Consider the following 23,626-nt stretch of genomic DNA (forward strand, 5'->3'; position numbering starts at 1 on the left):
CACCTGCCCTGTGGTCAATTCACGGTTGCACAGAGTAGTGTACCACAGAGAAATAAATATAATCAGAATAAATTAAATAAGATTAAACCTTCTCCCTGTGCCTCTTGAGCCGTTCTTATTAGCACAGGTTAATAAAAAGGGTAAACCTAATGGAAAGAAAAATTATAATAAAAATAATAATTCCAAACAATTAATAAATACGGATCAGTTTGTGGTTAATAGAATCGATAAAATATCATTGCCACATGTTTATTTTAAAATTAATAATAGCGAGAAACCTCTTAGCTTTTTAATCGACACTGGTGCTTCAATATCGATTATTAAATATTCGAGTTTATCAAATCAACCAGTGCTTAATTCACATACTGTGAAAATTCAAGGTCTCAATGATAGTAATTCATACTGTGAATCACTTGGCTCTATTTTATTAAACCTTGAATATAAGTTTTCAACAAAAAGTAAGATGCGTATTAATTATACTTTTCACTCCATCAACGACACACAGACTTCTGTGCTAAGCAGGATCACGAAGGAGTCTGGGAGGGGATTTACCGGATGATTGGGCGGGTAACTTCCAGGAAAGAGGACCTACCACTAGTTAGCAACGGGAAAGTGATGCACACAAAGGGCTCCGTAAAACTCCTAGCGGAAACATTTTATCCGGAGGATGACGCAAACTGCGACAACACAGAGCATCGCGACATCAGGAGAAACGCGGACCTGGTGAACCTTGGCGAGCAAAATGAATCTTGCGATCCTCCGTTTACGATGTCCGAACTTATGCTGGCTTGCAGGTCCTTTAATCCGAAAAAGGCTCCAGGAGCAGACGGCTTCACAGCCGATATATGCTCGCACGCTATCAAAAGTGAGCCCGTTGTAGCCTTATCTCTGCTAAATAAATGCCTGCAGCTTCACTACTTTCCGGAGACTTGGAAAGAGGCCATTGTTATAGTACTGCGAAAGCCTGGGAAGAGTGACTATACATCGCCAAAGGCCTACAGACCGATTGGGCTTCTACCTATACTTGGAAAAATCTATGAGAAGATGTTGGTGGCCCGACTCATATTCTACCTGATCCCTAGGATGAGTACTCGCCAGTACGGATTCATGCCACAGAGGAGTACCGAAGACTCCCTCCATACACTAGTACAGCACATCAACGCAAAGTTAAATAAAAGGAAAATAGTGACACTGGTCTCACTGGACATAGAGGGAGCCTTCGATAGTGCATGGTGGCCAGTTATAAGAGTCCGATTGGCTGAGGAAAACTGTCCACTGAATCTGAGAAGGGTCATTGACAGTTATCTGGAAAATAGAAAAGTTAGAGTGAGGTATGCGGGAGAGGAATATGCCAGAGCCACCAAGAAAGGCTGTGTCCAAGGGTCTATAGGAGGTCCCATACTGTGGAACCTTTTGTTGGACCCTCTCTTAAGATACCTAGAGGGTGATTATTGTCAGGCTTTCGCAGACGACGTCATTCTTGTCTTTGATGGTGACACAGCGGTAGAAATAGAGCAATCCGCCAATGCTGCACTTGATCACGTTCGGACATGGGGCGTCAAAAACAAACTACGTTTTGCTCCGCAGAAAACTAATGCGATGGTGTTAACCCGTAAACACAAATATGATATCCCGCGTCTGACCATGGGTGGTGTTGCCATTACAATAGTAACAGAACTAAAAATCTTGGGTGTCATCATCGATTACAAGCTGACCTTTAATTCTCATGTTGCTAGCGTATGCAGGAGGGCCCTGGGGGTGTATAAACAATTGGAAAGAGCAGCAAAGGCTAGTTGGGGTCTCCATCCCGAAGTTATAAGGATTATCTATGTGGCCACTATAGAACCAATCATCATGTACGCCTCCAGTGTATGGGCTTCAGCAGCCAAAAAATTAGGAGTCAGAAAACAGCTGGGCACTGTTCAACGTGGAATCACCCAAAAAATGTGCAAAGCCTACCGAACTGTTTCTCTAAATTCCGCACTACTCCTGACAGGGATCCTTCCACTCGATCTTCGAAATCTAGAGGCGGCTTCTCTGTACGAGATCAAAAAGGGTAGATCATATTCCAAACTCTGTGATAGAGAAATAGAACATGTTGCCTCTGTCAAAGAATCCCCGCATCCTGCTCTGCATATTGATCTGGAGGTCAAGAACCTGATAGATCAAGAGAAATTTGATGCTCAGAATGAACATGACATCCGTATCTTTACGGATGGTAGCAAGATTGAAGGAAAGGTTGGTGCCTCCATATCCTTTTGGAGCGGAAACACCGAGACCAGGGCTCTCAAGCTTGTCCTACCCAGATACGCAACCGTATACCAGGCTGAGCTCTTGGCGATATGCAGAGCAACTAGAGAGATCGGGATGGCCGTGGGGCAGTCATTTGGGATCTTTAGTGACTCAATGGCAGCCCTTATGACTATTGTGAATAACAATTCTCTACATCCCCTAGCCGTAGAAGCCAGAGAAAATCTGAGATCTACATTCCTTCAGAACAAAACGGTTGACCTGTTTTGGATAAAAGCTCACGCAGGCTTGGCGGGGAATGAGAGAGCCCATGAATTGGCAAAAGATGCTGCTTTTAATTCTAAGCGGAGGCCAGACTACGACATGTGTCCGATCTCATTCATTAGGCGTAGCCTTCGAGAGGATACTCTTGACGAGTGGAACCAAAGATACAAGGGGGAGGAAACAGCCTCCATAACAAAGATATTATTCCCGGACGCAGTGGAGGCATACCGAATAGTTAGGAAGCATGTACCGACTAATATAACAACGCAGATTATGACAGGGCACGGCGGATTCGCTCAGTATTTGAACCGCTTCAAATGCAGTGAGAGCCCATCTTGCATCTGTGATCCTGACGAAGCAGAAACGGTGCCACATATTTTGCTAAGCTGTCCAGTTTTTATGCGAGAAAGATTTGATATCGAACAGTTACTAGATATAAAACTTACAATTGATTCCATTAGTACCCTTATGAACAGCAAAAATAGACAAATTTTTATAGAATACTGTGTGAAACTATGTCAAAGGGTGATTAACAGAAATAAAAGTGATTAAATTATGATTAATGATATCGTGTAGCATTTGTGTAAAGCATTAGAAGATAGAGAATAAGTTAATTAAATGTATAAAAAATTGTAATTGTAATAGTTAAGATCCTAATAATAAGCTAGAAGAGTGCTATAAAGTAAAAAATGGAAATAAGGGGCCATATATGCCTCTGCAATATTTGTAATATATAAAAAAAATATATATAGACAATAAGTAGATAACATTGAAACATAACCTATTCTTAGATATAAATGGTACAAAAAGTTGTAAATAGATATAAGGCCTAGTAGTTATTAGTATTAAATTTGTAAAAAAAAAATATGTATACTATTATAATAAAATAAAGAACGCAATGTCCCTGATTATGTTAGGGGTAAAGCAACATGGTGGCGGATGCGGGTGCATTCAAAAAAAAAAAACCTAACCTAACCTAACCTTTTTTTTCTTTTAACGAGGAGGAAATACTTTTACGTACTACCCCCGTGCACTATGTGGCACAGGGAGAGTGGGACTAAACCACTTAGACCATCTTCTACATAGCAAGAAGTTGGCCAAGTTTGGTAATACCAACTAAAACCTCCTCGAAAGCAGAGAGTTCCCCTTTTTGAGAGGTTCTCCGGGATCTTTGCAGGGCATTTCACCGGAGAACCTCGGGGAAGAGGCCATCAGTGGCCCTCTACTGGCTGCTAGGGGCTGGGGTTGAGAGGTCTTCTTGGACCCCTCTCCCCCTCCAGCCCCGCCCTGTTGCCCTCTGGAGGGCAACTGACGCCCTCTCTCTGTTTCTTTCGGCTTCCTCCTTCTGTAGCATTACGTGCTCGCAGAAGTAAGAAGCCGCCTTCCAAGCCTCTTCACTGCGCAGCATGCTGTTGACCATGCCAGGCAGTGTCACTGACCTCAGGTCTTGACGCCTCGTTTCCCACGCGACGCAATCCCGAAGGGTGTGATCGGCCGTATCCTCCTCGGTGTCATCACAGTGATGACACCGAGGCGATAGCTCCTTCCTCACAACCCGGCACAGATATCGTCCAAAGCAGCCATGGCCCGACAACACCTGTGCCAGGCGGAAGGAGATATCTCCTTTTCGTTTTTTCTTCCAGTCGCTTAGGACTGGAAGAATGGCGCCTATAGTGCGCGTGCCCACTTGGGAGGACTCAAGTTCCTCCCGCCACTGCCGCATAATGGCAGCGTCAGCCGCGCGCCTTATAGACGCCTCGCGCTCCCTCCACGTTTCGCCGCCCATTTCCGCCTTAAGGCGGTACAGGGCGGCGCTCATGCGAGCCTCCAAGGCACAGGGCGGAGTGCCCGCAATAACGCAAGCCGCATCAAATGATACCGTCCGATAGCACCTGGCTATGCGGTTCGCTATCACTCGCTGCGGCCTGCGGAGGAGTGACCCATTGCCTTTTCTGTTTAAGGCATCTGCCCAGATGGGGGCCCCATACAGAGCCATGTTCTTCAGGACCCCGCTATACAGCCTCCTGACGCTTTGAGACGGCCCCCCCGCGTTTGGTAATAAACGCGCGAGAGCTCCAGCCGCCCCAACCAATCTCTCTCCGAGGTGCCTGAAGTGCGCCTCAAAGCCCCAGCGGCCATCCAGCACAAGGCCTAGGTACCTCATGCAAGGGGCCACGGGGACACGCACTCCGTTCACCTCGATGAAAGTGCCAGGAGGTGGGCCCCTCCTTGGGCCGTGGAACAGGATGGCGTCCGTTTTACTTAACGCCACCCTGAGCCCCAACAGCCTGATCCGATCGTTAGGTTAGGTTTTTTTTTTTTTTGTGCCTACAATATTAAAGAGTCTTATTTTATACAATTGTTTCGACTAACTTCTTATACGAAGTTTTTATTCTAATTCTAATTACAATATTTAATAGTCTAATTTTAAATAAGTGGATAACAAGTATATTGATTACTTTATACTACATTAATTATTTATACTTATTCTACCTTATTTTATATACATGGTTTCGTTCCGATTTTTTTGAGCCGTTAGGGTGTTAGTGAATTATCTTGTTTTGTTTTTATTAATTACTTTTTTGGCTATACTTAAACAGAATTCTAGAAATATGGGCCTAGCTTTTTTGTCCGCCATGATATCGGCTATGGTATGTATTTCTAATTGTTTGCCTCTCATAACCATATATCGGACAATCGATTAGTATGTAAGGCACGGACTCTTCATGATGCCCGCATGGGCATGTAGGAGTGCTTTTGCATTTAAACCTATACAAATATTCTGAGAAGCCCCCATGACCAGTGAGGACCTGCGTCAGAACGTAGTTAGGTTCAACGGTACTTAGGATTCTATATGCTGCAATTGCATCCGGAAGGAATATTTTTGTGATTTTACCTGTAGATGTGTTATTGTATCTGGTGTGCCACTTATGCAGTGTTCCTGCTCTTATGATGCGTTTGAGGTGCGACAGTGGGCAGCGTTCATAGACCGGCCTTAACTTAACATTGCTGGCTTTCTTTGCCAACTCGTCCGCTCGCTCATTTCCCTCCCTTCCCGCATGTGCTTTGACCCAGAAAAGCTTAATCTCCTTGTGAGGATTGGACCTCAACATGTCACGGATCTCTGTGGCGAGGGGATTGAGGGAGCGGGTTCCCGCTACCGCGTCAAGCGCAGACCTAGAGTCACTGTAAATGTTAAAGCCGGTCCCATTTCGCTTTGTTGCAAACTGCACTGCCTTGTTTAGAGCGACCAGCTCTGCTTGATAAACACTGCAGAAATGGGCAAGTGGTAATTTATGAGCTCCTAACTCGCATTGATTTCTCCAGAGCGTCACCGCCGCCCCCACATCGTCCAGTGTCTTACTGACGTCTGTATATATATGGACAGTTTCGGGAGTTTCGCTGTCTGCTTCCAGCTCTTCGTTGCCCAAGATTCGATATGAAATTTTTGGTGCGTCTGCTGGGTGCGGGATATCTTCGAATGCAGTCTTGGGTTCAACCTCCGCGCCTTTCAGATCATCCCATTCTATGTGACCCTTTCTCAGCTGGTATAATAGTGCTTCCTCCTGAACGCGCAGATCGAGCGGGAGTAAACCCGCGATAATTCTCAATGAGTTGAGGGAGGTGGTGCGGTACGATCTGCTGATCTTAGCTGCGAATCCTCTCTGTACAGTATCGAGTCTCTGCTTAATGTATATTTTATTCGCAGCTGGAAACCATGAACTTGCAGCGTATAGCATAATTGGCTCAATTACAGCAGTATAAATGGTTCTAATAATTTTTGAGTCCAGTCCCCAACTCACCCTGGCTGTTTTTGCAACGCGTTTATAAATTTCTATGGCTTTTTTACTTAGTGAGATAGTGTGTTTATGAAACGTTAATTTGTTATCAATTATTAATCCTAATATCTTTATGCTATCTGTGATTTCGATGAGTGAGCCTCCCATTACTAGTCTAGGTGTTTCATATTTTATCCGATTTGTGATTATCATTGCTTTTGTTTTGTTTGGAGCGAAATTTAGTTTGTTTTGCATCCCCCAGCTTCGGACATGTTCCAAAGCTTTATTAGCTTTCAGTTCCGTTTCAAGAGAGCTGTTGGTTGTAAAAACGAGGGCTTTATCGTCGGCGAAGGCCTGGGAATAAATGTTCGTGGCGTCCAACTGCTTTAGGAGTGAGTCTAGTAGGAGGTCCCAGAGTATAGGTCCTCCGATAGAACCTTGGACGCAGCCCTTACTCGTTGTCCTGGTAATAGCGGCACCTCCATAGAGCAACCTTATTTCTCTCTGGTGTAGATAGCTATCGATTAGGCGTCTTAAGTTGACGGGACAGCCTTCTTCTGCCAACCTTATCCTGATGGCGGGCCACCATGCGTTATCAAAAGCGCGTTCTATGTCCAAGGATATGAGGGTGACAATCTTTTTGTTTTTAACACCTTCCCTTATGTGGTTTGTGAGTTTGTACAGTGCGTCCTCAGTTCCACGCTGTGGTACAAATCCATATTGATTCATCGAGAGCCTGGGGACGAGGTAAAAGTTAAGACGTCTTACGAGCATTTTTTCTAAAATTTTACCGAAGATAGGCAGCAGTCCGATAGGTCGGAACGATTTTCACTGTGTATAATTATCCCTACCCGGTTTCCGCAGAATGATTACGGCTGCCTTCTTCCACTGCACGGGGAAGTAACTCAGTGCAAGACATTGATTCACAATGGCCAAAAAGACATCGGGGTTGGCAGCGATAGCATTTCCGCAAATGTCAGCAGTGAGCGCGTCTCCTCCCGGAGCTTTCTTTGGGTTAAAGCTTGTCAGGGAAGAGTGTCTCCGCCAGAAATTCGGCAGATTCAGCGCTTGTTAACGCTTTACCGTCCCTAATAAGCGGGTCTTCAATCCTCGTTTGGCAGGTTCTCCTAATTACCCTGTAGATGCCATCCCAAAGGCTCTCCCGATCCTGCTTCTCGCAAAAAGCCTTCCAACTATTAAGTCTTGCATTTTCAACTTCCGTTTTGTATTCTTCTTTTACTTGCAGGTATTCCTGGACAACCTTTGGGCGGCGAATCGGAGCTGCGCAGCGAATCCTTCGCTTGATTCTTGCGACGTCGCTCTTAAGCTTGCTGAGCGTTTCAGTCCACCACGGTGGCGAGGTGAGTATTTTGCGTTTGTTTATTTTAGGTAGGATTGTGTTACATGTTTCTGTTACTGTGTGTGTGTAGTGTGTGAGTGTGTTTTCCAATTCATTTGTGGAGTGTATGTTGTTTACTTGTTCTAAGGAGATGTTGCGCTCGGAAAGCGACTGGCAAATCTTCGAGCGAAGATGGATCCAGTCCGCGTTCCGGGTATTATAAACCCTAGTTGTGCTGTGTATGCCATTATTTCTTGTAAGTTCCGAATTAAGAGTAAAGGTGATGGCGTTGTGATCAGAACCAGTCACATCACAATCCACCCTCCAGTCTTCAATAAGGCCAAGGAGATCGTGAGTGGCGGCCGTGATATCAACATAGCTTGTGTACCTAATGTTACCTCTGATTGTGTCGAAGGTTGGCTCCCTACCGTGGTTTATGACTTCCAGGCTCATGCCATCAAGTGTGGCTTCAATTTCTTCACCTCTTTCATCGGGCGCGTCGCATCCCCACCAGGGGCTCTTTGCGTTGACGTCTCCTCCAACGATGATTTTATTAGAGAGATGTTTCAGGACGTGTTCAAGTCTTCCAATGTAGTGTATTATCGGGCTTGGGCTGGGTTCAAAATAGACCGAAACCAGGTTCACCACACCTTTTGCTGTGCGCAGACCTATAGGTAGGATATTTGCGGAAGTGAGAGTACGGTATTGCACGACTTGGATGTCATCGTCAAATACTGCAATAGCCACTTTATTAGGACCTTCGGCTGCGATGCTATCTTGGTAAATCCTGGCTCCCGTATAGGACTTCATCCTGCCAATAGACCCCACGTATGGTTCCTGGATTAAAGCTATTGCTGCTCGTCGCTTCTTTGCCTCCATTAGTAGTTCTTCAGTAGCAAGGGTCGACCTCTGAAAGTTAACCTGTATTATTTTTAGCGGTCTGTCAAAGCCTTTGGCCACCTTAGCAATACGCTACCGACCTTCTGGCCAGGGTGTCCCACCTCTTTCTTATTGGGCACTGTGAGTCGAACGCTCCATGATCGTGCCTCTCGATGTTCGCCTTCTTACAATTTATGCAGGTAGATCTTTCTGCTGCTTTATATAATGGACAATCATTACGCATATGGGGTCCGCCGCAGGGGGCACAGGCGCAGGGCAGATCTTCTTCTTCTTTGCAGTGTCTTCGCCCGTGGCCATAGCCTAGACATCTCGAGCATTGCACCAGTGGTGATTGGTCTAATACTTCGACTCTCTGTAGATCTATGTGGACCCTTCCTATCTGAGTTAGTATCTTCCACACCTGGGGGGAGACCTGAAGCACAATGTTATTTGTATGTGGGTTTCGTGTCTTCCTTCTGTATCGGACCGAGACTCTGATGTCTTCTGGGCGTAGATCTTTAAATAAGCCCTTGTTCTGATTCTTTACAGAGGCAACTATGTCTTCATCAGTGTTGATCTGCAGTACACCTCGAAGGACGACCAAGGGGTCCTTAGCTTCTGCCGTTTCGACGGTGAGCACAGAATCAGCCTTTAATCGGTCCTTTACCCTATCTAGCTGCGCCGTTGTGTTACACCCTACCACGACTTTTTGGTCTTTGATTTTCCGGATGCGATCAATATTTATGCCTGTATTTTTGGCGTCTACGGTGGTTCGGATGCGCTCGATTATCTCCCCGCTGGTTTCTGGGTTAGAAGATTTAATTATGATCGAGTGCATCTGCTCTTGTATTTGTGGCTCCTTACGGTACGCGACGTTTTGTGGTGTTGTTGGTTTTTGGCCTGCTGTAACACTCGCGTACGTTGCTATCATCTTACCCGTCTCCTGTTCTATCCTGGACACTATTTCCTTGCCCTTGTGATCAAGTGCCTCTATGTTGTTCATGGTTTGTCTCTCTAGTTCTCTTCTGACTTCCTCCAGCTTATTTGTTTCTCTTTCTAATTTGTTAAGGTGTTCTTCTAGCCTGTCGATTCTTGGTTCTAGTGTGAAATCTACGTTAGTTGTTATGTTGGTTTGTTTTTCGTTTTTGTTACTCGCCGTCCCGTCTGCCTCTTTAACTAGTGTATAGAGTCGTTTCAGTGCAGACAAAACTGCAGTTTTAATCTCTCCTTTCAAATTTCTCGCTGAGTCTAGTTGGAGAATGGCGCTCTGCTGTAGCGCCGCAGCTTCGGTAAGTCTGTTTTTATATGTTGTCCCCATTTTGGGCGGTGACTTTTGCTCTTCGCTCTCAAACGAGTTTGGAGTTTTTGTAGGGGTTCTACAAAGTGCCATTTCGGATTGTATAAGATTTTAAGTCAGAAGTCGGTCTTTGGAGGTGTTTTTTGAGATTCTAGGGAGGAGGGTGGTCGGAGGGTGGTCGGAGGGAAAATCTGTGGGGGCCAAACTGTTAGGTTAGGTTAGGTTAGGTTAGGTTTTTTTTTTTTTCACCTAGTAGGCCTACCTCCCTGGCAGCTTTTGCTCCAGGGCCGAGGATCTACTAAGCTTATTCTACTTCCTCCGCCGGCAATGGCGCAGACTGTGACATCTAATATCGTTCATACCGATTCTCGCATTTGCTACATCACTTTTATGCTTCATACTTGTTCTTTCTTTTATTCATCTCTTTCTTTCATATATTCCGGGTGGGATTTCCCGGTACCCTAGCTTACTAAATCTATTCTTTATTTGGGTAATTCAGTAATTATGGTGACAATTTTAATACAATTTTTTTATAAACTATTTACATAATGAACTTATAATCTATTACATTTTTTTTTTTTTACAATATATAATATGTGATCGCTTATTGTCTACTTAAATCTAATACATTTATATACACTTTCGGTTTATATGCTAGTCCACATATTCTCATAATATTTACACAATTCAATCCAATTCAATTCTCATTACATTTTACTTAGTTCTATTCCTTTTTATCACCTTACTTATTATTGCCGTGGAATATTTTATAAATATATCTCTATTTTTACTTTCTAATATTTCGGCTATATTATGTATGTCTATTTTTGTGTTCAGTTTTTGTTCGGCTTTAAATCTTTCAAATGCATTAATTGGACAATCGAAAAGGATATGCGGGATGGATTCGGGTTGGTCTGGTTCACAAGGGCATGAGGGGTTCTCCTTACACTTGAACCTTGCCAGATATTCCGAGAAACCCCCATGCCCCGTAAATAACTGTGTATTTATGGCAGATGTTTCTATTTTACTGACGGTGTGGTACGCGACTACTGCGTCGGGGAAGAACATCTTCGTTATGTTCGCCGTGGTTCCAGTTTGGTATTCACTGTTCCATTCGCCGAGTGACCGCATCCGTATGCTTCGCTTGGCGAATGAAATTAGGCATCTGTCATACTCCGGTTTTTTCTTTGATTTCAGAGCAGCCTCCTTAGCCAAAATGTCTGCCCTCTCATTGCCAACTAATCCTATATGAGCTTTCACCCAAAATAGGTCTAACAATTTGCCTTGAGAGTGTAAATCTTTTAGGTTTATTCTTATTTTTGTGGCCAATGGGTGCATATTATTAGGTCTCATTATCGTTTCAAGGGCCGCTCTGGAATCACTATATATGGCAAACCTGTCCTCCTTCCTGTTGAGGATAGCGTCTGTCGCTTTTTGGATGGCGAGAAGTTCCGCCTGGAAAACAGAACAATAGGATGGGAGACTAAGTTTGACGGCTTTAATTTCGGACGCTTCATTCCATACTGATAGGGATGCTCCGACTCTGCCCTCAATCTTGCTCCCATCTGTGAAGATTCTTATGTTGTAATTGCTATTATCGTCGAGTTGTTGTTGGTTTTCCAGTATGCGGAAAGTCAAGCCAGTGTATTCAGCCGGATGTAATGAGTCTGTCACTGGTGCCTTCAATTCAATTTCTCTGTCTGGCAGGTTTTCAAGTGGTTCCCCTTTTTTGATTTTAAATAGAGTGGCACATTCCATTACTCGGATATCCAGAGGGAGAGTTCTTGACAGTATCGATACCGAGTTGAATGATACAGTATGATACGCCTTACAGATTTTTTGCAGAAACCTGCGCTGTACTGACCTTAGCTTATTTCGTATCCCGATTTTGTTTGCAGCAGGGGCCCAAACACTGGCAGCATATAATATTATAGGCTCAATAGTTGCTATATATATTATCCGAACTACCTCTGGGTGTAGGCTTGTTTTTGCTGCCGTTGAGAGCTGCTTATACGCTGTTATAGCTTTTTTGCACTGATTTTTGACGTGAGAGTTAAAAGTTAATTTTTTATCGATAATTAGTCCTAGAAGTTTAATTTCTTTGAGCATTGTCACATCAGTTCCATGATCAGACGAGGGGTGTCGTATTTTATACGTCTGGTCATAAGCATAGCACTGGTTTTATGCGGAGCAAATTTTAGCTTGTTGTCGACACCCCACGCCCGAACATACTCGAGAGTGGCGTTGGCCTTTGTCTCTATTTCCAGAGCGGTATCAAACTCTCCGTCAAAAATCAGTACAACATCATCAGCATAGGCCAGCGCGTATACTCCAATTTCAATTAGTTCTTTCAGCAGAGGATCCAGCAACAAATTCCACAAAATTGGACTCCCGATTGACCCCTGCACGCACCCCTTACTTGTGTTTTTGCGGTACTCTGCACCAGCATATCTCACCTTAACCGTCCTGTTATTGAGGTAGCTGTCAACTACCTTCCTCAAGTTCCATGGACACTTTTCCTCTGCCAGTCGAACTCGAATCATGGGCCACCAGGCGCTATCGAAGGCACCCTCTATGTCCAATGACACCAATGTAGTTAATTTTTTCTGGTCAAGTTTAGTTCTTATGTGTTTTATTAGTTCATAGAGGGCGTCCTCGGTACCTTTTTGTGGCATGAATCCAAACTGGCGAGTACTTATCCTTGGAATTACGTGGTACTTGATTCTGTTCATCAACAGCTTCTCAAAGATCTTTCCTAATATTGGTAGGAGGCCAATGGGCGGTAAGACTTGACGTCTTGGTAGTTCCCTTTTCCAGGTTTCCGAAGTACTACCACGGTGGCTTCCTTCCATATTACTGGAAAATGGAACAGCTCGAGACACTTATTTATTATTGATAGGTACAGCGCAGGATTAACACTAATGGCATTGGAACAAATATCTGACGTGAGGCCGTCTGAACCTGGCGCTTTCTTTGGGCAAAAAGTCTTTAAGACCCAGCTTAATTCTTGCGTTTTAAAGGGTGGGTCAGTACTTTCATTTTCCTTTCTACTTATATTTATGCTATCGGCCTTGTTTCTGATGTGAGAGTGCCACTTAGTATCCCCGTTTGTGGTATCATCTGGGTAGAAACTCTCCGCCAGTAGTTCCGCAGATTCATTGTCCTCGAGCGTTTTTCCATTTTTTATTAACGGAAGATCTTCCTCCCTTCTTTTTGTCTTACCTATAACTCTATAAATGCCATCCCATACGCTCTCACCATCCTGCTTTTCACAAAAGGACTTCCAGCTGATGATTTGGGCTTCCTTAGCTTTTGCTTCGTACTCGTCCTTCTTTGCTAGGTATTCTGCTACCACTGAACTACGCCGACACTCAGCAGCTCGTTTAATCCTATTTTTGAAGGTACCCACTTCTCTTTTCAGCTTTTCGAGTTCGTCAGACCACCACGGCATCCCTAACTGCTGGCACTTCTTCTTTTTTGATAACAATTCTTCGCAGATTTTTGTGATATTAGATGTGTAGAGCGTCGCCACTTCCTCCAGGCGTTCTATGGTGTTAATTGTGTCTATATCTACTGATGTTAAGTTATTATCTTGGTTCAGCTGATCCAGTTTCTTCCGAAACCGAGACCAGTTAACATTTTTAGTGTTGAACACTCTGGTTGTCCTAGCGATACCCACACCACGCGATCTACGAAGAGCAATGTCAAAAAGTATTCCGTTATGGTCTGAACTCGTCAAAGCTTCATCTACCCTCCAGTTTAGAATTCTGTCCAACAAATTCGTCGAACAAGCCGTGAGGTCGACGTTTGACTTATAACTTTTACCACCTCTTATAGTGTCAAACGTTGGCGTGTCTCCTATGTTTAAGATATGTAGCCCCATATTGTCAATCGTGTCCATCAGCTTTTCGCCCCTTGCATCGTCAACTTTACTACCCCACCATAGGTTTTTGGCGTTGCCATCGCCACCTATCAGAAGCTTAACCGGCCCTACTTCGTCCCTTATTTTTTGAAGTTGTGAGAGGTATAGATCGATTGGCTGATCGGGCTCAAAGCAGAAGGATACTATCGTGACATTCCAGGCTCCGGTCTTTGCCCCCACCACTATGATGTTTGGCGTGGACAATTGTGGATATTGAACAATATCTATATTCGAGTCAAAAACAACTATTGCCGCCTTAACGGGGTCAACTCCCTTTACCTGGAATATCCTCGTGCCTCGGTAGTTTTTCATATAGCCAGTCGATCCGATATAAGGCTCCTGTATAAGAGCAAAGGCAGATTTCCTCTTCGCCGCCTCGATAAAAAGTGCATCTGTGGAGAGGCGCTTTCGTTGAAGATTGGCTTGGATGAGAGCGTATGTATGGTTTTCCGTCGAGGTGCCCTTAGCAATATGCTACGGATGACCTCGCTAGGTCATCCCACCGCTTTCGCACTGGACATGTTTGGCTAAATGCATTGTGATCATTTATATCTGCTTTAGCTTTTATGCAGTTTTTGCATGAAGGGGGCGCGCTCGACGTCCACTTGGGGCAATCCGCCCTTAAGTGTGGGCCGCCACAGTGGCTACAAGAGTCCACCTCCTCTATGCAAAATCGTTTTCCATGGCCATAGCCAAGGCATCTCGTGCATTGTAGTAAAGGAGACTGGTCCTCGACTTGGATTCTTTGAATGTCGATATGGAGCTGACCATTCTCCGTAACCCGCTTCCATATCTGTGGAGAGACACTCATTACAAGGTGACACATATGAGGGTTTCTGGTCTTTCTCCTGTATTTGACTTCCATCCGAATCGCCTGTGGGTGCAGTCCCTCTAAAATATGTTTATTTTGATTTGCTAGGGCCTTTTTAATGTCCGAGTCTGTGTGAACCGCTAAAACATTTTTCACTATTATAATAAGGGGATCCTTGTTATGCACCTCCTCACACTTTAAACCCGATTTTTCTATTCTTTCTTTGACTCTATTTCTGTCTTCTTTGTTCCGCATGCTCATAATTATTTTTCTGTCCTTTGCTTTTCGCACCCTTTCTACTTGGACCCATCCTTCTTTTGCATCGACGGCGTCTCTTATTTTACTTAGCACCTTCTCTCCCGTATCAGTTTCGTCCTCCGACGCTATTACTATGGAGTGCAGGGCCATCCTTTCATGGTTTTTCCCTCTAGTTTGACCGGCTACTATACTCGCGTAGGTTGCTGATTTGAACGAATTTTTCTGCTCTTCTATCAAGTTCTGTAACTCTTGCATTTTTTGGTTATTATCATGTAGGTGCTCCCTTGTTGTTATTAGTTCTTTCATGAGGTTGTTCATGTCTATGTTTTCTGCGTCGTTCATTCCCTGCCTACTGGTTTCCTTCCTGCTGGATGTTTGCTCTTTCTTTCCCTTATCGTTTAATTCTTGATCCTGTTCCTTTATTATTTGGTAGAGTTGGTCAAAAGCCTCCGTCACCGCCAGCTTTAAGTCGGTTTTTATATTGCGTGAATTACTGAGATGCTTCTTACCCTTACTTAGGCAAGCTCTAGCTTCTGTCAGCCTATCCTTGTACTGCTGGCTAGGTCCTTCCTGCACTGTGCTACTGGTAGTGGGTGTAGTATTAAGATGCTCATTACCTATGGCTTCCCCTAGTCCGATACTGCGTCGGACTGTAGATGACACAGTGGTTGCCGTTTTGGGCGGTGACATTGGTTCCTCGTACTCTACTGGGTTATGGGTTTTTGTCGGGGTTCTACAAAGAGCCATTAGATGTATATATTCAATTATTTATATGTGTAAATGTGAAATTTGAGATTTTAAGGGGAGGGGGAGGTCTTAGGGTAAATCTGTCGGGGCCAAACTGTTCCTCTCGATGAGAGGGTTCGTTGAGCCCAAACTTGGGGGGTCTGGGAGCACAGGGGCCAAAGTTAGCCCTAGAGGGGGTGAGGTCAAAAATGAGGGGGGGGGAGTTTTCGGGGGACGGCCTATGGACGTGTTAAAATAATTTTGTTGGTTTTTTAAGGGGGGGGGGAGGTCAAGGGGGTAATCCGTCAGAGCCAAACTGTTCCTCTCAATGAGACAGGCAGTTTGAGCCCAAACTCGAGGGGTCTGTGAGCACAGGGATCAAAGTTGAGAGAAAGGGGGTGAGGTCAAAAAAAAAATATTTTGGGGGGGGGGGTATTTGGGGGGAAATCCGCCTGATCCAAACTGTTCCCCTCGAGGAAAGGATCCGTTGGAACCCAAACTCGAAGGGTCTGAGTCAACTGAGACGGGTGTTATGACTATTTGAAGATTTTTTGTATGTTTGCTTGTGGCAATCTATTGTCTAAAAATTAATTAAATTTAATTAAATTGAATCTAAAACGTGTCACCCTTAGCCGTATTTCAGAACACAAAATTTTACCAACCTGTATTTTGCAGTTATAAGCCGCAAAATATAACTTGGTAATGATGTTTGTACTTTAGTATATTAAGGTACGTCAGCTTGCTTGGTATGCCTGAAAAGAGAGTAAAGAGCTCCTTCTAGCAGTACCACACAATTAATTTAAGAGTTAATTTTACGATTACTATCTTAATTACAAATTTAAAATTTTTTACTTATAAAACGAAAAAAGGCTGGTTTATGGTTAAAAATTAATTAAAATTACTGTTGATTGGTGTCTTCGTAAGGAGCTCGTCGCGGCCGATCTTCTGGTACCCTTGGATCCCGTCGGACTCTTCGAATGGCTGATGGCTCACACCAGGATGTTGTTTTTTTGCCTCTCCTACTTCGAGGCCTTGACCAAAAATTCTGTGATGGGTCTCAAAAGATGCGTATTAACGAGGGGCTCTTGATCGTTATTAATAATTTTGGATTGACGAACCTGTTTAGGCGCAAATTAAATTTTTCCTTCTCCTACTTCGTAGCCTCACCAGAAAAATCTGGGAGTGGTCTTAAACGAAGGAGGCAGATGTAGTGCACAGCATTAAAATTCAAAAAAAGTAGTTTTGTAGTCTATTTCAGTCGCAAAATAATTTTTTTCCTCCTCTTCTTCGGTTCTTCCCCAGAAAAATCTGGACGTGTTTTCCAAGAGTGAGGGCAGACGCTGACAGTGTGCTGAATTAGAGGTCACTAGCGTAGTGGTAACACTTAGATATAAGTAGTTAATAAGAACTGTGTGCTTAGATACTCTATAGTAGGTTTAGTGTTTAGATATAGTTTATTTATTAATTAGTATATATTGATAGTTAGTAAGTTATGTCTTAATTTTTTTCCCGTGTGTTTATCTGTTTCCATTGTTGCCTGTAGCTTGTAAACCTGCAACAATGGACACGGATAGTTTAAACGAGTCCAGCTGCTCGGAATATGGTGTTGGCCGCAAACGGTCCTTTTATAAACGGTCGAGCAATTCCGGCCAAGACTCGGCTACAGAGACTGAGGCATCGGTGGAGAGGAGGGCCAAGCAAGCCAAAAAAAAGGCTGCGGGTCACTCAACAGGGTTGGCTCAGGCCAAAAAAGCCTTACTATCGGGTAAGGAAAGTGAATATGAGAGAGAGATGGAGAAGAAGCTCAGGGGTCAGGCTTTCCGGAAGCCTGCTGCTGTTGAGCTTGATGCCGAGCCTGGAATCTCGGATGAGATTCTAGGCAAGGACCTGGAGAGGATGGCGGGGTTCGAAATCCTGCAACGGGCGAATAAGCGGTCCCAGAAGATCCTGGACATCGCCTTAAAGTCGGGCAACCTGAAGGGTGGCTACGTGCGCGACCTTAAGATTGCCGCCAAAGATATGGCGGAGATGGTTGAGGTCCTGACGGCAAGGACCGCAGAAGAGGAGTCGCGGCAGCTCCGCGATGAAGCGCGGCGGTTGTCAAACGACAACAATCGCCTGAGAGCGCGGGTCACTGACCTTGAGAATGACCTGAAGGCCATGCGCAGGGAGTTCTCGGAACGCAAGGCTGTGGAGGACACAGTGGTGGCGGAGGCTCCATCCTCGGAGGCAGCCATCATCAAGAAGGTGGTCGAAGGTCTGAAGGGTGACCTGGCGCGAACAATCGGCGAGATGATGGACGCCAAGCTGGCTGGTATCGAAGACCGGTTGCTGCCGGCACCGGTGGTCCGGCCGCCCCTGGTAGCTGCCACCAGACAGGTCGAGCGAAGCACTAGAGAGGAAGCTCCCCAGGGCCCCCCTGTCCCAGCGGCAAATCCTCCAGCCGATTCGTGGACCAAGGTGGCGGCGAGGGGAAAAAAGAAGAGGACGCAGCCTGCTCCAACAACGGTCAACACGACGTTGACCGCGCAGGCTGGAATCCGCCGGATACGTGCGACTGAGTCCACCAAGCCAGTGGAGCCGGTGAAGTCGGTGAAGCCGACAAAGGGAGATGGGCTGGCAGGATCGCCCAAAGCGAAGGTGAGCCTCAGGCCACCTTCAACTGCAGCGGTGGTCATCACCCTGTCCAAGGATGCGGTAGCGGGGGGCGCAACGTATGCTTGGGCACTCACCGCTGCTAAGCAGCGGGTCAGCTTGGCGGACATAGGGGTGAAGGAGGTCCGCACGCGGAAAACGGCCCTGGGAAGCCGAATTCTCGAAATTGGGGGGCCCGAGCGGTCTCAGCAAGCTGATAGGCTTGCTGAGGAAATACGGGGAGCATTAGCAGGGATCGCGACTGTCAACCGGCCTGTGAAATCCGTGGATATAAATAATAATAAATAAATAAATAATAAATAAATAATAAATAAGACAGCGTGACGCTAGATGAGGTGGTGGGGGCCGTTGCTGCCAGGGGGAATGTTCCCCGTGAACATGTGCGTGCGGGGCGTATCTCCATGGGCAGCACGATAATAAAGTGCCCCACCACAGCAGCAAAGGCGATCATGCAGGATCGCCTTTGTATCGGATGGAGCACCGTACGGGTCACCCTCCTTGAGGCTAGGCCTTTACGGTGCTTCCGGTGCTACGGCATCGGACATGGCAGTGCAACGTGCACTGCAAAGGACCGCAGCGGCCTATGTTGCCGCTGTGGTGGGGCAGGGCACCTTGCACAAAGTTGCACCGAAGAGCCAAGGTGCGACGTCTGTGCCGATGCCGGAGCACCCGCAGGACACCGCATGGGGGGGCGGAGGTGCAACCCCCCGCTAATTAAAAGGAACACACCGAGAACGGGGGTGCCGGCCCCCGCCATGTCCATGGAACCGAGCGCACCGAGCGCGCCCACCAGTCTGGAGGGTACGGTTGCTCCTCAGGGGGAGCTTGAACAAATGTCGTCGTAATGGACGGTACGACACTGTTCGAGCTCCTTCAGGGGAACCTCAATCACTCGGCTGGGGCACAGGACTTATTCCTGCAGTCAATGGCCGAGTGGGGTGTGGATGTGGCGGTAGCGGCGGAGCCATATAGTCCTCCCGAGAGAAGTAATTGGGCGGCGGACTCTCATGGCTTGGTCGCAATTGTTGCACGGTCAGGGGGTCCGCCCGTGATAGCTCGGGAAAGGGGGGATGGCTTTGTCGTAGCAGACTGGGGCCCTCTAACAGTGGTGAGGGTATATTTTTCCCCTAACAGACCTCTGTGGGAGTTTGAGGGCTTCCTGGGCTGCCTTGGGCCGGCCATCAGGAGGGCCAGGTCCCGCCTCATATTGGTCATGGGGGACTTCAACTGTCGCTCACGCAGTTGGGGCGACACCATGACCGGAGTGTGGGGTGCTCCCTTGGTGGCATGGGCGGCTGAGCTGGGTCTCGTCGCTCTTAACACCGGGGGAGTAGCGACGTGCGTGAGGCCTCAGGGGGCATCGATAGTTGACATTACCCTCGCCTCCCCTGAGGCGTCGTGCAGGGTCACTGGCTGGCGGGTGGTGGAGGATGTGGAGACCCTGTCGGACCACAGGTACATCCGACTGGGGGTCCTCACATCTAGCTGCTGCCCGGCTCCTGGGATCCCACCGGAGGGGGTGAACTCGGCCTTCCCGAGATGGGTGATTAGTCACCTTGATCGGGAATTGGCCGAGGAGGTGGCGATCATAAGATCGTGGCTGAGGCCCGGAGGCCCAGCTATGACGGACGACGTGGAAGCGCTGGCTCTTGACTTTAAGAGGGCGATGAATTCCCTCTCGGATTCTTCGATGCCACGTTGGAAGAGGGCCCCGCGCAGGACGGCTGTTTTCTGGTGGTCACAGGAGCTAGCCGTCCTACGCACCGAAAGCATAGGGGCCCGTAGGGCCTATCTGCGGAGTCGGCGTCGGAGAGGCGATACGCCTGAAGTAATGGAGGGCCTTCGAACGGTATATTATGACCGAAAGAGGGCTCTCCAGACTGCGATCAGGCAGGCTAAAGAGAAGGCCTATGAGGACCTTCTCGATGGCCTGGAGAGGGACCCGTGGGGGCGCCCTTACCATTCAGCTCGAAACAAGCTGAAGGGTGGGGGGGCTCCGCTCACCGAGGTCTTGGAGCCAGCGCTTGTAGAGGAAGTGGTCGCGGGGCTCTTCCCCACCGCAGTGGACCTGATCCCGATATCTACTTAATTAAATACATTTTTTTCCAGTTCTTAGGCTACTACTATGTATTTATGTTACAATTAAATTTGACTATTATTTGACTTACTATATTACAATGACTTAATCCTATCTTACTCTATGCACACACACAATCAATCTTAGAGGCTAAGGTTTGTAAAAAGGTCCCTATGCTGAATCATAGGGAACCAGGCTCTACAAATGCCTTGCTATATTTTAAATTACATTATTTAAGCCTAGTGTTATTTATTCTATATATACAATTAAATCTATTTTGCTTACAAACACAATTACATTTTTACATTCTTAAAATTTATATTGCTGCCGTTCTTTGGCAGCACATCTACCAAGATTTTGAGGCAAAATGCCTCAAAAAGTCTTCCGTGGCCAGACAAAAATATGGGGAGGTTGGCCTCCAGTACGGCCACTCCACTCTGGACCTCAAGATCGTATCTCCACCGACCGAACCTAGGGCATTCGAGCACCAGGTGCATTGCGCTTTCGTCCGTTTGACCGTCACAAATGCACACTGGGCTATCCTTCAGTCCGAACCGGTGGAGATACGCCGAGAAGCCACCATGACCCGTGATGACTTGGGCCATCAGAGCGGAGAAGGGTGCCTCCCGCACCAGCTTATAAGCCGTCGCGACGTCTGGCAGGAACGCCTTTGTGACACTTGCGGTTTGGCCCGCAGTGTAACGCTCCTGCCAGACGCCGAGGCTCCTGGCTCTTATTCCACGGCGAAGAGTCGAAACCGGCACTCCGTCGTACGCAGCCCTCTGTTTCGAGTGGAGCGCCGCATCCTTCGCCAAGTGGTCAGCCCTCTCGTTCCCCTCAATACCTACATGCGCTCTGACCCAGCGGAACCGAATGGTTTTACCCATATCTCGGGCCCGCCGAATCAGGTTTTTGATTTCGAAGGCTATCGGGTTGAATGAGGATCGATCCCTTAGCAGCTCCAACGACGACCTGGAGTCACTAAGGATCTCGACCCTCATGTCGGGCATCTTCAAGATGTCCTCGATAGCCTTTGAAATTGCGCACATTTCGGCTTGAAAGACAGAGCAATAATCCTCTAATTTGAGTTTCCTTGCTCTGACTTCCAGGCCTCGCCGCCTGTATGAATTTCCGGCTCCAACCCTGCCCTGTATCTTGCTGCCGTTGGTGTAGACCTGCAGATAACCCTCTCCTTCTCTTTGGTCATCCTGCACTTCTACCACGCCGGTTTCGGCCTGTGTCTCCTCGAGGCAACAGAATTCTACCTCAGGAGCGAGGGCTGGATGGGGAGCATCCAGGAAGCTAACCCACTGTTCAGCCTTCCTGTCTGCCATACCATCAATGTCCTCGCCCCTTTTATAGCGGTACAGTTCTGCTGCCTCTCGGATTCTCAGGTCGAGTGGCAAGATACCTGACAGGATCAGCGTCGCACTCAAACTGGCGGTTTTGTAGGCCCGGATGATCTTCCGCGCGAACCCGCGCTGAACTGCGTCCAGCAACTTCCGCACTCCGACTTGATCTACGGCTGGGACCCAGACGCTTGAAGCGTATAGTACGATTGGCTCCACAGCGGCGATGTAGATGGTCCTGACCACCTCTGGGTTCAGACCCCAGGTTGTCTTAGCCGCCCTTGATAGTTGGCCATAAATGGCCGTTGCCTTACGGCAAACTTCGGCGACATGTGGCTTAAAAGACAACCTGTGGTCGATAGTAAGGCCCAGGATTTTGGTTTCAGTTACCATCTTTATACATTCGCCGCCCATGGTGATCTGAATAGGTGTTAATTTCAGTTTCTTAGTGATCACCATGGCGTTGGTCTTGTGTGGAGCAAATCGCAGCTTGTTGTCCAAGCCCCAGTCGTAGACCCGCCGGAGGACGGAATTAGCGGTCCGCGTGATAGTCTCCGGAGAGGAGCCCGAGAAGACGAGCACTACGTCGTCGGCGAAGGCTTGCACGCGTAGGCCCTCTTCCTCGAGGGCGCCCAGCAATGGATCGATCAGGAGGTTCCAGAATATGGGTCCCCCAATCGAATGCCCCCTCTATGTCTAGAGACACCATTAGGACTACCCTCTTTGCCCTGACCTCAGCTCTGATGTGCTCGATCAAGGCAAAGAGGGCATCCTCAGTGCTTCGCTGTGGCACAAATCCGAATTGAGCCGGATTCAGCGTCGGCAGTACGTGCCACTTTATCCGACGTACCATCATTTTCTCCAAAATCTTACCGTGGACGGACAAGAGTCCAATCGGACGGTAAGACTTTGGATGATGGTAGTCGGACTTTCCCGGCTTGGGAAGTATCACGACTGCCGCACGCTTCCATGGCTTCGGGAAGTACCCCACAGCGAGGCACCTGTTGGCGATCTCTAGGAAGAGCCGCTCATCTGCCTCAATGCTCTTGGCACTGATGTCTGCAGAGAACGCGTCCGATCCGGGAGCTTTACGAGCACTGAAGTCGTGAACCGCCTCCCTGAGTTCCGCAAGGGTGAAAGGCGGATCGTCCCCTGCGCAAGCTAACTCACACAGAGGGCGGTCCGCCTCCCTCCTTATTGCGGAATGTACGGGACTGTCGTCCTCCAACCTGTCGTCCGGGAAGAACGTAGCTGCAAGGAGCTCTGCACTTTGCTTGGGATCCAGAGTCACTCCGTCCCTCACAAGAAGTTTATCTTCTTGTTTTTTCGAGGTTTGACGGAGGACTCTGTAAATACCGTCCCACAAGCTCTCGCCCGTTTGCGCTGTGCAGTACTCCTTCCAGCTATGGGTCTGAGCCGCTTGTGTGGCAGACTCATACTTTTCCCGGGCATCCAGGTACTGGCGGACGACGAATTCCCTCCTTGTTGGGGCCGCGCAGCGCACGCGATTCTTTTTAGTAATCGCGTCGCGCTTCAGGGCCAGAAGTTCGGAGGTCATCCAAGGTGGTTCATACTTCAGTGTTCGCTTCAACTTTGGGATGGCGGCCTCGCACGCATGACGAACCGCCTCCTGATATTCGAGGACAACGTGTTCGATATCCTCGGGGGCGGTTATGGCCGACACTTTATCCACTCGGATTTGGCGGTTTTGTAACTGTAGGATAAGTTCCTTTCGGAACTTATCCCAGTTTGCCTTTCTAGTGTTGTAAACCCGAGTGGTTGGTGCTGGGCCAGGTGCTTTCGCACGACCTGTGCGAAGGCCTATCCTTAGGGCGTTGTGATCGGAACTGACCATGTCTGGGTCCACCCTCCAGGACTCCATCCTTGACAGGATACTTTGGCTGCACACCGTGATGTCGACTCTGCTTGTGCAGAGCCGACCTTCCCGAACCACCTGAAATGTGGGTTCAGTCCCAGTGTTTAGGATGTGCAGCTCGTTGTCATCAAAGTACCCTGCCAA

The sequence above is a fragment of the Leptidea sinapis genome, chromosome 20 (genome assembly GCF_905404315.1).
Source record: "Leptidea sinapis chromosome 20, ilLepSina1.1, whole genome shotgun sequence".
In the NCBI taxonomy this organism is placed as follows: Eukaryota; Metazoa; Arthropoda; class Insecta; order Lepidoptera; family Pieridae; genus Leptidea; species Leptidea sinapis.